This window comes from Schistocerca serialis, chromosome 2, assembly GCF_023864345.2.
Source record: "Schistocerca serialis cubense isolate TAMUIC-IGC-003099 chromosome 2, iqSchSeri2.2, whole genome shotgun sequence".
Taxonomy (NCBI): Eukaryota; Metazoa; Arthropoda; class Insecta; order Orthoptera; family Acrididae; genus Schistocerca; species Schistocerca serialis.
The window spans coordinates 615,808,817-615,822,061 of record NC_064639.1 but is presented as its reverse complement, the minus strand read 5'-3'; the positions used below and the strand labels follow the sequence as shown (position 1 = coordinate 615,822,061).

Genomic DNA, 13,245 nt, shown 5'->3' with positions numbered 1-13,245 from the left:
CACTTAAATCTGTACTCGATGTTAACAAATTTATGTTCTTCAGAAACGCTTTTCTTGCCATTGCCAGTCTACATTTTATATCCTCTCTACTTCGACCATCATCAGTTATGTTGCTCCCCAAATAGCAAAACTCCTTTACTACTTTTAAGTTTCTCATTTCCTAATCTAATTCCTTCAGCATCACCCGACTTAATTCGACTACATTCCATTATCCTCGTTTTGCTTTTGTTGATGTTCATCTTACATCCTCGCTTCAAGACACTGCCCATTCCTTTCAACTGCTCTTCCAAGTCCTTTGTTGTCTCTGATAGAATTACAATGTCATCGGCGAACCTCAAAGTTTTTATTTCTTCTCCATGGATTTTAATGGTTGGTTGGTTTGGGGAAGGAGACCAGACAGTGAGGTCATTGGTCTCATCGGATTAGGGAAGGACGGGGAAGGAAGTCGGCCGTGCCCTTTGAAAGGAACCATCCCGGCATTTGCCTAGAGTGATTTAGGGAAATCACAGAAAACCTAAATCAGGATGGCTGGACGCGGGATTGAACCGTCGTCCTCCCGAATGCGAGTCCAGTGTCTAACCACTGCGCCACCTCGCTCGGTTCCATGGATTTTAATACCTACTCCGGATTTTTCTTTTGTTTCCTTTACTGCTTGCTCAATATACAGATTGAATAACATCAGGGAGAGGCTACAAACCTGTCTCACTCCCTTCCCAACCACTGCTTCCCTTTCATGCCCCTCAACTCTTATAACTGCCATCTGGTTTCTGTACAAATTGAAAATAGCTTTTCACTCCCTGTATTTTACCCCTGCCACCTTCAGAATTTGAAAGAGAGTATTCCAGTCAACATTGTCAAAAGCTTTCTCTAAGTCTAAAAATGCTAGAAACATAGGTTTGCCTTTCCTTAACTTATCTTCTATGGTAAGTCGTAGGGTCAGTACTACCTCAAGTGTTCCAACATTTCTATGGAATCCGAACTGATCTTCCCCAAGGTTGGCTTCCACCAGTTTTTTCCATTTGTCTGTAAGGAATTCAAGTATTTTGCAGCCATGACTTATTAAACTGATAGTTCGGTAACTTTCGTACCTGTCAACGTCTGCTTTGTTTGGGATTGGAATAATTATACTCTTCTTGAAGTCTGAGGGTATTTCACCTGTCTCATACATCTTGCTCACAAGATGGTAGAGTTTTGTCATAGCTGGCCCTCCCAAGGCTATCAGTATTTCTAATGGAATGTTGTCTACTCCCAGGGCCTTGTTTCAACTTAGGTCTTTCAGTGCTCCGTCAAACTCTTCATGCGGTATCATATCTCCTATTTCATCTTCACTTACATTCTCTTCCATTTCCATAACATTGTCCTCATGTACATTGCCCCTGTATAGACCCTCTATATACTCCTTCCACCTTTCTGCTTTCCCTTCTTTGCTTGGAACTGGTTTTCCATCTGAGCTCTCGATATTCATACAAGTGGTTCCTATTTTCTCCAAAGGTCTCTTTAATTCTCCTGTACACAGTATCTATCTTACCCCTAGTGATATATGCCTCTACCTCCTTACATTTGTCTCTAGCCATCCCTGCTTAACCATTTTGCACTTCCTGTCGATCTCATTTTTGAGACATTCGTATTCCCTTTTGCATGCTTCATTTACTGCAGTTTTATATTTTCTCCTTTCATCAATTAAATTCAATATCTCTTTTGTTACCCAAGGATTGCTACTAGCCCCCAGCTTTTACTCCATCCTCTGCTGCCTTCACTATTTAATCTCTCAAAGCTACCCATTCTTCTTCTAGCATATTTCTTTCCCCTGTTCCTGTCAATCGTTCCCTATTGCTCTCTCTAAAACTCTCTGTAACCTCTGGTTCTTTCAGTTTGTTCCACCTTGGCTTACTAAAGGAATAAAAATATCTTGTAACCACAAAAGGGAATTGTATCTAACAACAAGAAAGAGTAGTGACCCAGAAACAGCCAAATATTATACTGTGCTACATTAAGAAAGGTTATTAAAAAGTCCAGAAGCATGTGCATCATATCTGAGATTAATACCTCTGATAACAACATCAAAACAATTTGGAATATTATTACAAGGGAGACAGGGCAACCGAGAGTACAGGATGACGGCATCACCATCAAAGCGAATGTAAACTTGATAAACAAGCCGGAAGTCGTAAACATTTTGAATAATCATTTTTTAAATGTTGTAAAGAAAATAGGATCTAAACGTTCATTAGAAGAAGCAAGGCAGTTAATGGAAGAGGCCTTACCCACACCATTTGAAACAATTGAAATTTCACCCACCTCTCCTTCTGAAATTAGGAAGATAATAAACTCTCTAAAGAATAAAAATTCACATGGAATTGATGGCATTTCCAGCAGGATAGTAAAAGCTTGTTCCCAAAAAATAAGTGGGATTCTTAGCCACATATGTAATAGCTCTCTGAAGCAGGGTATTTTACCACATAGACTGAAGTATGCCATTGTAAAACCACTGCATAAAAAAGGGGATCCGTCTGATGTCAACAACTACTGCCCAATCTCTCTTCTGACTGTCTTATCCAAAATTCTTGGAAAAGTTATGTATTGTAGAGTAGCTTCACACCTTTGTAAAAATAAAGTTTTAACAAAATGTCAATTTGGTTTCCAGAAGGGTTTTTCAACGGAAAATGCTATATATACTTTCACTGATGAAATATTAAATGCTCTGAGTAACCGGAAGTCACCCGTTGGGATTTTTTGTGATCTATCAAAGGCTTTTGATTGTGTAAATCATGGAATACTTCTAGATAAGCTCAAGTACTGTGGTATGAATGGGACAGTGCTCAAATGGTTTAAATCATACCTAACTGGAAGAGTGCAAAAAGTTGAAGTAAGCAGTTCACATAACATGCAAAAAAACTGGTGATTTCTCAAACTGGGGAACGATCAAGAATGGGGTGCCACAAGGTTCGATCTAGGGTCCTCTGCTGTTCTTAATATATATCAATGACTTGCCATTCTATATTCATGAAGATACAAAGCTGGTACTTTTTGCTGATGATACAAGTACAGCTATCACACCCAACAGACAAGAATTAACTGGTGAAATTGTAAACGACGTTTTTCAGAAAATCATTAAGTGGTTCTCTGCAAATGGGCTCTCATTAAACTTTGACAAAACACTGTATATACAGTTCCACACAGTAAATGAAATGACACCATTAATAAATATAGACTTCGATCAGAAACCGGTAGCTAAGGTAGAATATTCAAAATTTCTAGGTGTATGCATTGATGAGGGGTTGAACGAGAAAAAACACACTGAGAATCTGCTGAAACGTTTGAGTTCAGCTACTTATGCTATCAGGGTCACTGCAAATTTTGGCGATATACATCTGAGTAAATTAGCTCACCACACCCATTTTCATTCTCTGCTTTTGTATGGCATCATATTCTAGGGTAACTCAGTTCATTGCACAAAAGCGAGTAATCAGAATAATTGCTAGAGCTCATCCAAGATCATCCTGCAGACACTTATTTAAAGAGCTAGAGATCTTCACTGTAGCCTCACAATATATATATTCCCTTATGAAATTTGTTATTAACAATCTGAACGAATTCAAAAGTAATAGCAGCGTACGTGGCTACAACACTAGGAGAAAGGGTGATCTTCACTACACAAGGTTAAATCTAACTTTGGCTCAGAAAGAGGTAAATTATGCTGCCACAAATGTCTTTGGTCCCTTACCTAATAGCATCAAAAGACTGACAGATAGCCATATAGCATTTAAAAGGAAATTAAAAGAATTTCTTAATGGCAACTCCTTCTACTCATTAGATGAATTTTTGGATGTACACTCCTGGAAATGGAAAAAAGAACACATTGACACCGGTGTGTCAGACCCACCATACTTGCTCCGGACACTGCGAGAGGGCTGTACAAGCAATGATCACACGCACGGCACAGCGGACACACCAGGAACCGCGGTGTTGGCCGTCGAATGGCGCTAGCTGCGCAGCATTTGTGCACCGCCGCCGTCAGTGTCAGCCAGTTTGCCGTGGCATACGGAGCTCCATCGCAGTCTTTAACACTGGTAGCATGCCGCGACAGCGTGGACGTGAACCGTATGTGCAGTTGACGGACTTTGAGCGAGGGCGTATAGTGGGCATGCGGGAGGCCGGGTGGACGTACCGCCGAATTGCTCAACACGTGGGGCGTGAGGTCTCCACAGTACATCGATGTTGTCGCCAGTGGTCGGCGGAAGGTGCACGTGGCCGTCGACCTGGGACCGGACTGCAGCGACGCACGGATGCACGCCAAGACCGTAGGATCCTACGCAGTGCCGTAGGGGACCGCACCGCCACTTCCCAGCAAATTAGGGACACTGTTGCTCCTGGGGTATCGGCGAGGACCATTCGCAACCGTCTCCATGAAGCTGGGCTACGGTCCCGCACACCGTTAGGCCGTCTTCCGCTCACGCCCCAACATCGTGCAGCCCGCCTCCAGTAGTGTCGCGACAGGCGTGAATGGAGGGACGAATGGAGACGTGTCGTCTTCAGCGATGAGAGTCGCTTCTGCCTTGGTGCCAATGATGGTCGTATGCGTGTTTGGCGCCGTGCAGGTGAGCGCCACAATCAGGACTGCATACGACCGAGGCACACAGGGCCAACACCCGGCATCATGGTGTGGGGAGCGATCTCCTACACTGGCCGTACACCACTGGTGATCGTCGAGGGGACACTGAATAGTGCACGGTACATCCAAACCGTCATCGAACCCATCGTTCTACCATTCCTAGACCGGCAGGGGAACTTGCTGTTTCAACAGGACAATGCACGTCCGCATGTATCCCGTGCCACCCAACGTGCTCTAGAAGGTGTAAGTCAACTACCCTGGCCAGCAAGATCTCCGGATCTGTCCCCCAATTGAGCATGTTTGGGACTGGATGAAGCGTCGTCTCACGCGGTCTGCACGTCCAGCACGAACGCTGGTCCAACTGACGCGCCAGGTGGAAATGGCATGGCAAGCCGTTCCACAGGACTACATCCAGCATCTCTACGATCGTCTCCATGGGAGAATAGCAGCCTGCATTGCTGTGAAAGGTGGATATACACTGTACTAGTGCCGACATTGTGCATGCTCTGTTGCCTGTGTCTATGTGCCTGTGGTTCTGTCAGTGTGATCATGTGATGTATCTGACCCCAGGAATGTGTCAATAAAGTTTCCCCTTCCTGGGACAATGAATTCACGGTGTTCTTATTTCAATTTCCAGGAGTGTAGTAAGTGGGTAATTTCCCCAACCCCCACAAAAAAAAAAAAAAAAGATAATATTAAGTGTCATGTAATATTTTGTGTAATGTAATATCTTGTATAGACACCTTTTATTAACCTGACACATTCCACATCATTACGAAGTGTCATATTCATGATCTATGGAACAAGTAATAATCTAATCTCTATCCAAGTCCCATCTCCTTTAATTCCCACCTCTTTGCAGTTTCTTCAGTTTTACTATACACTTGATAAACAATAGATTGTGGTCAGAGTCCACATCTGCCCCTGGAAATGTCTTACAATTTAAAACCTGGTTCCTAAATCTCTGTCTTACCATTATATAATCTATCTGAAACCTTCCACTGTCTCCAGGCCTCTTCCACATATACAACCTTCTTCCATGATTCTTAAACCAAGTGTTAGCTATGATTAAGCTATGCTCTGTGCAAAATTCTACCAGGAGGCTTCCTCTTTCATTCCTTATCCCCATTCGACATTCACCGACTACTTTTCTTTCTCTTCCCTTTCCTACAATCGAATTCCAGTCCCCCATGACTATTAAATTTTCATGTCCCTTCACTATCTGAATAATTTCTATTATCTCATCATACATTTCATCAATCTCTTAGTCATCTGAGGAGCTAGTTGGCATATAAACTTGTACTACTGTGTTAGATGTGGGCTTCGTGTCTATCTCGGCTATAATAATGTGTTCACTATGCTGTTCATAGTAGCTCCTATTTTTTTATTCATTATTAAACATACTCCTGCATTACCTCTATTTGATTTTGTATTTATAACCCTTTATTCACCTAACCAAAAGTCTTGTTCCTCCTGCCACCGAACTTCACTAATTTCCATTATATCTAGCTTTAACCTATCCATTTCCCTTTTTAAATTTTCTGACGTACCTGCCTGATAAAGGGACCTGACATTCCACACACTGATCCATAGAATGCCAGTTTTTTTCTCCTGATAATGACATCCTCCTGAGTAGTCCCTGCCCGAAGATCCGAATGGGGGACTATTTTGCCTCCGGGATATTTTACCCAAGAGGAGACCATCATCATTTAACCATACAGTAAGGCTGCATGCCCTCGGGAAAAATTATGGCTGTAGTTTCCCCTTGCTTTCAGTAATTCACAGACATTACAGTATAAAATATTTTTTATTTCTGTAAGTAATTATGCTTTCATGGTTAAGTGGCAGTTTATTCCCATCCCTCTCCCCCCCCCCCCCTCCTCCCCTCCCCTATCACAACCCATTTTTCACATTTTCAAGTATACCTTTGCATAGGGTTACACTGAAATATCTAAATAAAATTATTCCAATGCTTAATCAGGATCTTCCAAAAGCTAAGTACATCTAATTTAAGTAGCAGCGGTTATATCTAGGTATCAAAACAATGTAAAACGCTATCAGTTGCCATGTAGCACCTCTGACAACGAGAAGTATTTCTCAAATGAGTTCAAAATACAAGGGAAGGGTTTCAAGGTGACATGTTTCACATAAAATAGACACATCGATAACAGTGAACATTCACAATGGCACAAGAAAATATAACAACTTCCATACAGAGAAAATACTGAGTGCACTCTAGATAGGAACACAAACCGAAACACTGGAACTTGGCATTCTGTAGTCATCTGTCGCTCAGTCATCTATATAGTAAAGTGGTTTTTGTCTCTTCCCACGCCTTTTTCTTCTTATTATTTTTTCCCCCTCAGACTTTTCCATAATCACATTAATGGAGACTCAGGAATTTTAGTGTATCTGGTAACAGATGGTTTCATGTAAACACAAACTATTTGTTTCCCCCCTTGAAGTGCGACAAAAACTATGAATGAAACTCTTTGCAGTCTCTGTTTTCATAATATGTGACTTCCACAATAACCCAAGATACACTCTTCCACAAGTTCATTGATGAAGCCTGCTTTCTCATACGCTGTACATTATTAATAGCTATGAAGCCTTAATCACTACCTTAGTTCCACAAAGCTTTTTCCTAAAATTTGTTATTATTAGAGTAAGTTTCATTAATGGTATTCTCATGCAGTTTATTATTTATTTGCAATTGCACAGATATCGAAGTAGTAATCCAAATTCCATGGAAGGCAAGTCCTGACAGGTGTGAATATTACTGAACTTTCAGATTAATAGGTCATGGCTGCAAATACCACCACAAATAGTCTGTAGAAGAACGAAACAACTGATGGAAGCCAACCAGGGGCACGATCACCTTTGGTTCTGAAGACATGTATGAACACACAAGGCAATACTGACCCAACTAATTATCTTAGAAGATAGACTGAAGAAAGCAAACCAACTTCTAAAGCATAAGTGGAGTTAGAAAGGTCTTTTGCATATGTTAACAGAATTATACTCTCTGAAATTCAGAAGTTACTAGTCATAATACAGAGGGAGCAAAAGGTTATTTATAACCTGTACAGAAACTATACTACAGTTACGAGTTGAAGGAAATAAAAAAGGGAGACAGTAATAAGGAAGGGAGTGAGACAGGGTAGTAGCCTACCTTCCACATTCTTTAACCTGTAAACTGAACAAGTAGTAATACAAACTATCGAGAAAATTGGAAATGGGATCAAAGTTCAAGGAAATTAAATAAAAACTTTGAGGTTTGGCAATGATATTGTAATTCTATTAGTGATAGCAAAGGACTTGTAAGAGCAGCTGAACAGAATGGATAGTGTCTTGAAAAAGGTTGCAAGATGAATATCAATAAAAGTAAAACAAGTATAATGGAATGTAGTCAATTAAATCCGACACAGCTATGGGAATTAGATTAGGACATGGGACAATGTAAGTAGTAGATAAGTTTTGCTATTTGGGCATCAGAATAACTAATGATGTCCGAAAGTAGAGAGGATATATCAACAGCAGACTGGCAATGGCAAGAAAAACTTTTTTGAGACAGAAGGTACGTATCAGAAGTATAGCCATCTGCAGAAGTAAAACATAAACAATTATGGATCAGACAAGAAGAGAATAGAGAAATTTGAAGTGTGATGCTACATAAAAATTCTAAAGATTAGTTGGATAGATCGCACAACTATAGAAGGGGTACTGAATCAATTTGGGAGCAAAAGACATTTATGGCACAAAGTTGAACTCACAGGAAAAATCCTGAGGCATCAAGAAATAGTCATTTGGTAATGAAGAAAGTGGGGGGAGGGGGATGGCGGTAAAACTTAAAACTTGTTGAGGGACAACAAAAGCTAGACCACAGTAAATAGTTCAAATGAATGTAGGTTGCAGTAGTTATGGAGAGATGAAAATGTCTGCAGAGGAGAGACTAACGTGGAGAGCTGCGTCAAACTCATCTTTGGACTAAACGGCAGCAACAACAAAATTAATGCAGGAGTATACATAAACAAAAACACTGTTATATATATAAATTTGTAATATAGCTTTTTCACACTTTCATTGACTGTAAGGCACATAGAGAAGTCATTGCAGGTTGCATCTGAAATAAGGAACACTCGCACATGTTGACACTGAAATTCAGAAAAATAAAAAATAATTTTGTTGGAAATAACATAGATTCATAAAGTAGCCTATTCTGGGATTTCTTTTTGGTGTGTGTGTGCGCGTGTGTGTGTGTATAGGAGTGGAAGGGGGTGGGGGCAGCACGCACACTCTTTAACGTGCTGACTGCTGCCGCACGCTTAGTCATAGGCCAGGCATGCGGTGTTAGGCATGAGGCTCACCTGTGGCTGCCACCAGCCACAGGGCATCAGGCATGAAATTCTGCTGTGGCTGCCTCCAGCCACACAGCAGTCAATGTGTTAAACTACTCTTCTGAAAAATAGTCACCTCTTGATTCACTATTAGATATTACCAACAAAAGCTGCTGATTTCGTAATAGAGGATATGCAACACTTTTATGTTCTCTTGATTGCACCTACGCCCAGACAAATATGCTCATGACATACCTCTGAGATATACTTTTCATTTCTTATATATTAAATCATAAACTATGACTGAATAAATTTGCCGTCAACTTTTTAGAAGATATTTATTCCAAACTTCCAAATAACACAAAAAATAAAATTTAAAAGCTATTTCAATTTAAGTATCTTCAGTCAATATTATGTATTTTTTGTCTATCACTGACAGTTTTCAGAGATCTTCTTTACTTTAAAAAAAACACTGATACAAGTCCACAAGGGCATAAAAATACACAATACTTGAAGAAAAGATATTGGAAATATATATGGCAGAAGTACTTTTCCTTATTTTTAGTGACATAGGAAACTATTGTTCCTTCTTTTAGACATGTGAAGATTCTTGAGAAATTTTTCTTTTTAATGTCCTCAATATAATACTGAAACTGCCATATACTTTTCCTTAGAACTTCTACATATGACAGTTTATTATTTGTGTCCACTCCTTGAGAAGAGTTATGGCACTGACCCAACTGACAGCAACAATATTACAATCGGAACTGAATCGGTAGTTTGAAGAGGTAACAAATCCAAAAACCCCATCTGTAGGAAAAACAAAAAACCTTTTCCTGTTCGTATTTGTAATTTAGTCTTAACCAAAAAATTATACAAGATTGTTTACATTAACCAGCCATCTCAGTGGCATGGAAAGATGAAATGTTTTGTCCAGAAAGATACATCAGCAAATTAAAGACTGAGGATTTGTTTCCTTCTTCAAACTGATTATGTATTAGGCATTAAAACTTCTTATTACATCAGATATAGTTATATTTTCATAAAACTTTCATAATACAACATTTACAGGAAATGTCTATACTATTCAAAGGTTTTGAAACCATTATCTATGAAATTTATTTTAAATATAATTACTGTCCTTCACTTTCACTGTTTTTGGCCTCATCAGTACCTTCTCATAAAACAGACTACTCATATGGAATGCAAGTAACTATGTCATGTACAACCTGGATCTTCCTGTCTGGTATTAGATTTTTTCCAATGTACGCCAAATTCAGCTGTGGTTAAATAACCTTAGGTAAGAAGTGTTCTAACGGCCTGTACTTGGATAGTGAAGGACTTTTCCAGGAACTTCGCACCCTCCACCCATCCCACCCCAAACAGAGGTCACCAGTTCTTAAAATCCAGGATACTTTCAGCAGAGATCTGAGTAATAATGAATCCTGTCTTCATTAATGTGTTCATCAATAAAAGCACATATGCCATTCAGTATTGCAATGGCCATGCTTGCTCCTATTATTCAGTGCCTTTCAATAAATGATAAACAAAAATGCTATATCACTTGACTGATGCTTCATTTGTGATTGCTTCCATAATGGTGATATTTGATCAATCAGGCCCAGTGAGAATGTGTGTGCTTGATTTTTTTGGACGTACATCAAGCAAAGTTCCTTCTCATCTAAACTTCAGTATATATATTTTTACAACAGCAAACATCGCAATTCTTTGTCTTACACAGTGTTGTTACACCTGTCCTAATACTCTTATACTTGTCACCACAAAGTCGTTTGCTTTTCTAAATTTCACAGCTGTATGTTTCTCGACAACGAATACCTTTCTCCTTTTTTACTGTAGTAGTTAATATCAGTTTCAGAGATGGATGAAGACCTTTTTGCAATAACTTCAACACCAAACAATTTAATCGTTCACCTACAACAAAAAACATGAAACCACATTAGAAATGCCAAACTAACATGATTTTGAAACATCTAGAATAATTACTGTATCAATAACTATTATTCATTACCTTTAATGAAGAATATCTAAACTCTGACATCAAATATTAAACACACAAAGATACTCTATGGACTGAAACCACGAGGCAACCACACATTCGACATCAACCAGGCTCTTATAACTCAGTGCATACACACAATTTGGTAGCCTTCAGGCATAAATCTCTAATTTACTGGTGTAAGATGTCTAATGTCTTTGGGAGCAAAGAGTTTTGTACTGCACTTATCTGGTACAGATGGACTCTATTGGGCAAAGGAGCATCTTCCTCTTAATAATTCAAGCTTTTCATCAAGAATAACATGTGCAAAAAGAAAGTAGTCATGCTGATAGTTGGCACAAATTGTTGAAACATACCTCAGCTAGGTGTAAAATGACCTTTCTTCGTTTTTTGCAATCTTACCCCTTAGTTATCGAACCTTATGACTTGGAAAATAAATCTGAACCTTTAGAGACTCACAGAGAAGGAAGTACGGATGGAGGAGACTTTATACCACACACGTCGGATTAATTGTATATGATGCTATCAATGTACTGACTGGAGAATTTCATATTAAGTCTATTACTCAGTCGTCAAACAAATATTCTGAGGTTCCTAAAATTCAGTTTACATTTTTGACTACCTGTCACATCTGCAAGCTTGGCAAGTAGATTTGGTTAAACAGTTTTCCTTTAATCATTAGAATCTTCAAATAATATCTCATGTCAATTTTCGGACTTAAAAACAAACATACAGACTATTTCCCTGATATCTTATGCAGTGTATAAATAAAATACTTCTTTTCTTGATGCCATTTCTGACCAGTAATGATTGAAAGAAATGCAAAAGTACAGTTATTGTGATTACCAACCAAACTGGAACAAAGCTGATTGTATCATATACTTTAGATGTAGCCTCACTAGAAATACTATCAATCTTAAGAATTTGTAAGAAATTAATCAAATCTATAAAAATGCAAATTACTCACAAAAATAGTCATGCTGTATCTCACAGTTAAAAGGACATAGTGGGACAACATATGTTTGATCTTTGAAGGACAGAAAGTAATAACGTGTCACTGTTAGTAAACTATAAGGACGGGTGGTTGGGAACTCGCAGCTCTGCCCACACCCCATTTATTCAAGAAAAGAAAGAAAGAACAGCTCTCAGATATCTGATTAACCATGTTACGCATGAAACTCAGCATATGATATGCCACTAAAAAAGTGTCTCTTCACACAAAAACAAATGCTAGAACTTGGAAAGTCCTGAACAGAGTACAAACAGTGTAAGACATAAAAGTAATCGCCCACTGAATACTCCAGGTGTTGTGCAGTCAACGGGCATGTATACAATTTTTAAATTAGTACTGAGGTTGTCCTTCAGAGCTGACAGACTAATTAGAGGGAGGGGGGAGGGGGCAAATTGAAACATGCACAAACTTATTCCAGTGGAGTATTACCACTAAAGTTAACTCAATGGAACCTATAAGGTAAAAAAAAGTTCTCTCTTCTTCAATAACTACAACTATATTGTCCCAGAAGCCCTGTAAGTTTGCAGCATGAGAATGCTGTGTGTATAGTTTTTACCTCATTAGCTCTCAGAGGAGGAGTGTGTCTGAAAACTTAGCAATGATTTCAGTTTTGTTTATTTGCCTGTCAACACCTAAACTACATAAGAAGTGGTTACCTTCACCCATATTCAATGGACACACACACACACACACACACACACACACACAGCACACAGAAAGAGAGAGAGAGAGAGAGAGAGAGAGAGAGAGAGACAGAGACAGAGAGAGAGAGAGAGAGAGAGAGACTGGCTGCTGGGGACAGGCCACTTTCTGACCACAGCAGCCAGAGACTGTGGTCATGTATGTGCATGTTGCGTTTAAGTGTGTGTGTGTGTGTGTGTGTGTGTGTGTGTGTGTGTGTGTGTGTGTGAGGGGGAGGGGACATTTTGTCTATTTCTGGTGAAGGCCTTGTTGGCTGAAAGATTACTTCCTGAGAGTGTTTTTGTTGTGCCTGTCTGCAACTCAGTATCTCTGCTACATGGTGTGTAAAAACTATCCTTTTCGTCATATTGTCATATTCAATTGTTTAAAATGAATTTATACATTTTCTTGCTACAAAATCAGTGTCATGGCCATGTACTACCTCCTATTGATAAAAAAAACTGAATTTTGTCCTGGATGCACGATGTCAATCCTAATAGTTTTCAGTTATTTGTATATGACATTTGTAACTTTTTTTTTTTTTTTTTTGGAAAGAGCCACAGTTTGTTCTACAACTCATTCAAAA

At 39.2% G+C, this 13,245-nt stretch overlaps 1 protein-coding gene across 2 annotated transcripts in view; it reads right to left on the bottom strand.

Moving 5' to 3' along the window:
• Window positions 1-9,270: 9,270 nt before the first annotated feature.
• Window positions 9,271-13,245, bottom strand: part of LOC126457666 (forkhead box protein K2) — a 109,901-nt gene continuing 105,926 nt past the window's right edge. For both annotated transcript variants that reach the window (XR_007585499.1, XR_007585498.1), the window contains one exon: window positions 9,271-10,881. The gene's annotated coding sequence lies outside the window, so the exon portion shown is untranslated. The remainder of the gene's footprint in view (window positions 10,882-13,245) is intronic.